The following is a 3,721-nucleotide window of genomic DNA, read 5'->3' as shown; positions in this document are numbered from 1 at the left end:
GTTAAAGCTGTGCCTGTTTTTATTGCACAGTCAAACTAATTTCATGACAAATAGCCTATATCATAGAATTTTAGTCGATTTTTAGTCGTTAAAAAATGTTGATGACTAAAATGTGACTAAAATCAAATGACATTTTAGTCACAAGACTAAATAAAAACTAAATCAAAAATTGCTGCCAAAATTAACACTGATATGACTACACATACTTATAGGTATGCTTACAATGAAGGGTTAACTACCAAATAATTTAATTGTCAGAAACAGAACTCAGCCTCATAAATATCCATTTTTACAGTGAGCTCCCAAGGAGCCATGCACAATCACTACCTTCACATGAAATAAACCACATCATAAAGTGCTGCTTACCTTTCAGAGGAATCAAACTTCTGAAAGCAATATGGCGCCCTGCACAAACTTCTCTCAGCAACTACGGTGTCACTGAAGAAAAGTGCAGCATGTGAGCTGTCACTCCAACCAAACCAACCGTGCCTCTGCGCCACCTGCTGGCCAACCGGAACAGACTTACATGTATATCTGCATATCTAATGGTTGTTCTGTATCGTCTTTATTTTTACTTTATCTGTTGTTATGCTGCTCAGGACCTTGTTTCGATGCTGCTGCAATGGCTTCATGTTCCTCGGCCACACTTGGAGGAGCTGTTCACGTCCACAGGGAGGAAAGGAGACAGCGTGCTGATGGAGCAAACTCTGTTTACCATGTGGGGTAACATCGGCTTACAAGGATTCAACCTCCAATCTCAAAAACACATTATGGTAAGAAGTCTTATGTCTGTATTTGTGTATTTGTAAATATTAATAAAACAGTTTTACAAATATTTGATTTCACGCCTTTGCGTCTAGATCAATTGATGCGAAAATCGAAGCAAGTGAACCTGTGACTAATTAATCTGGGTCTACGCTGCGTCTTCTGCTGCTGTCCAACAACACTCCGCCGCATCCGTGTCCGGCTGCCGTTAAAAGAAAACAAGCGGTCGCTGCAGCAGTCATACAGCTAACATCAGGAGGAACATGCTAAACAAACAGTGACACATTCAACAGAAGGAACTCTATAGTACGAGAGCAGGTAGGAGTTTTCTCTGAGACATAGAAAGTGTCATCTAAGAACTTCCCGTTTGTGAGCCCAGAGATAGCGAGTAGGATGTCAAAATGAGTGACAGCATGTAGCTCAGTCAGCAGGATAAAACCTGTTTGTAGTGCCTTTCACTGAACATGGAGGCCTTTCTTCATGGCTGTTCACTTTAATGAAGATGTGTTAAAGCACCAGAGCTGCTGAACTCCTTGTGTGTGAGAGCCTGTTTGGTTTATGTCATTTGAAATTGAACATGATCAAAGTGTCGTGCGTTCACATTAACTTTATTAATACCCATGGAGTCATTGGGTTGTGTTAGCAGCATATACAAGAACTGACAGTAAACACAGTGCATGTGTTGATGATTTTCTGTGTCCTCTTCACAGATACTGTGTGTTGATACCCCAGTATTTTCTGAGCCAGTCATCTACAAAGTGAGTTACTAACACAGCCACAACTGTTATGTTGTGTTATTTTAAATGATACAATGATTCTGTACATGGTTTGTAAACCTTCAGCTGTAATGGAAACAGTAGTGCTTTTTATATTGTTTGAATGGAAATGTAACCGTGCCCTGACAGATTTGTTTTCTTCTTTTCTTCTTCTTAGAATTCTTTTCTTCTTTCGCATTAAAAAGAAGAAAATGAATCATAATATTAATTAATAATAATTAAGAAGGAGAGGTTGGTGTCTTTAGATAAGCATGTGTTTCAGAGATTCAGTGTAGTTTTGAGTGTGAGTACCAGTATGTGTTTGGCATGGTGTGCTGCTGATTTTGATTGAGCTTTGTATTCTTTCAGGTCTTGTATACATTCAAAATGAGTACTGTGATTAAGTTTGTGCGGCATTATTATCAATACGTAGGGAGTGGCAGAGATGCCTGATTGTCAGGGCTCCTTGTACAAACAGAGCACAGTGTTGAGTAATAGGGCATAGAAACTTCAAGGTCCGCCAAAGAAACTGTTATTACTAACAGCAGCGTTACAGTGAGGAAACATACAATAATTATTCTATAACCCTATTCCCAGTTTGTTGGGGTGTTGTCAGAGCTTATTGCCTTTGATTAGGTGGTTGTTGTTGCAAAGAGCGTAAGGGAACCACACAGCCTCTGCTCTCTTGTTTCTGTGCTCCTGTAATACCTTTCATTCTGCTCTGTAGCCACTTAAGGTTTTCCTTAAGGTCATCCATTTTGATGTTGTTGTTGTCACATACACACTGTCACAAATGTTTAATTGAACGCTGGCTATCATACACGGGAAGAGGGATGCGATAGACGTGTATCCAGTGATTAGCCTGGCTGCCTCTCTAAACCCCTCTGGAAATGGTAAAAGCATTTTTGTAACTTCTATACAGATCCACAGTTTACTAAACATCGCAGATTGACACTAAGAGGAAAGATGTTTTATATAGGCTACTATGAATGAGCTGAGACACTCCATAAATCATGTGTACAGGTGTACCTGAAGGGGCAGATGAAAGCTACAGACAGCAGGTCATCAGCACTAACAGAAGAGACGACTCAACAAAAAGGCACGAGACGTCGTACAATATGTGGTCTTAATAATACAGTTACATTGTTCTAAGTGTTTTGTTGTTGGATTTCAGTTACCACCCCCATGTACGTTGGTATCAGACGTCAACTGTGCAGTTGCAAGAGTGATCTTGGTGAACCCAGAAAGTCAGCGCTGTGATTTCTTCTCTGACAGAGTCATCTACAGGTCTGTCAGGACCAGACCACCAGTGTTTGCTCACTCACTTTCATCACATCCAACATTCAGTGGAACTTTCTGTCCAGAGCATTTTACACTGGTGGTAGTGGGTACATGTTCGGCATGCCAGTCTGTAAATTAGACAAACAAACGGTGTCACACAGTTCCGGGTTACAGTTTAATGTAAAGGGCATCTCATTCAGTCACTTTCCTTTGGTGCTACTGTGATTGTTCTGTATTCTGTTGTTTCTGAATAATACAGCTGTCTCATAATTGGATTTAAAGGAAATCTACATTTAATTTGTGATTACATTATCATGAAATTTGATTGGCCTAACATTATACTAATTTAGCAAAGATATCTTTACTCTGCTGCAGTTACATTCATTCATGTCAGGGAACAAACTTCTTTGTTTGCACAGACTCAATATACCCGCCCTCATTTGTGTCAGATTTTCATTGTATACATTACATAACAGTAGAATAAAGCTTGCCCATCTGATTCCTAAGACCTTCTATCAGCAGCAAATATGTAACTTGGTTGTTGGTGCATTTCTTGACTGTCAGTATACATGATTCCTTGTGGTTGCTCACCTGTGGGAAGCTTCCAAGGAATTATAGTGGTTTATTGGTTCACCCTGACAAAGAATGAGGAGGGATATAGGGGGAGATTATAGAGTTTGAGAGATGATCATGAAACAATGTAGAATATTTTTGCAAATTGAAATCGTAAATTGCCTTAAATGCTTCAGAATTGCAAACAAGTGACCTGGTATGGAGGAAACTTGGAGTGTGTTGATGCCCTCTTTTTGTTCTGCAGTGGCAGAGTGAATGGTCGTCAGTACAGAGCCGACCTGGAGCTTTACCAGAATATTGTTGCTGAACAGTGCTGCTGGGAAATGAAGTCCAACCAACCCGTTCTC

The 3,721-nt window shown here is 40.0% G+C and overlaps 1 long non-coding RNA gene across 1 annotated transcript; it reads left to right on the top strand.

The window, feature by feature from the left end:
• Positions 1-616: 616 nt before the first annotated feature.
• On the top strand, positions 617-1,524 carry LOC114430283 (uncharacterized). Its single transcript, XR_003669986.1, has 3 exons — positions 617-773; positions 861-1,083; positions 1,476-1,524. It is a non-coding gene; the product is annotated as an uncharacterized LOC114430283 (long non-coding RNA).
• Positions 1,525-3,721: the final 2,197 nt, after the last annotated feature.

The sequence above is a fragment of the Parambassis ranga genome, unplaced genomic scaffold (assembly GCF_900634625.1).
Source record: "Parambassis ranga unplaced genomic scaffold, fParRan2.1 scaffold_22_arrow_ctg1, whole genome shotgun sequence".
NCBI classification, from domain to species: Eukaryota; Metazoa; Chordata; class Actinopteri; family Ambassidae; genus Parambassis; species Parambassis ranga.
Note: the sequence above shows the minus strand (reverse complement) of the source record. Positions and strands in the feature narration are given on the sequence as shown.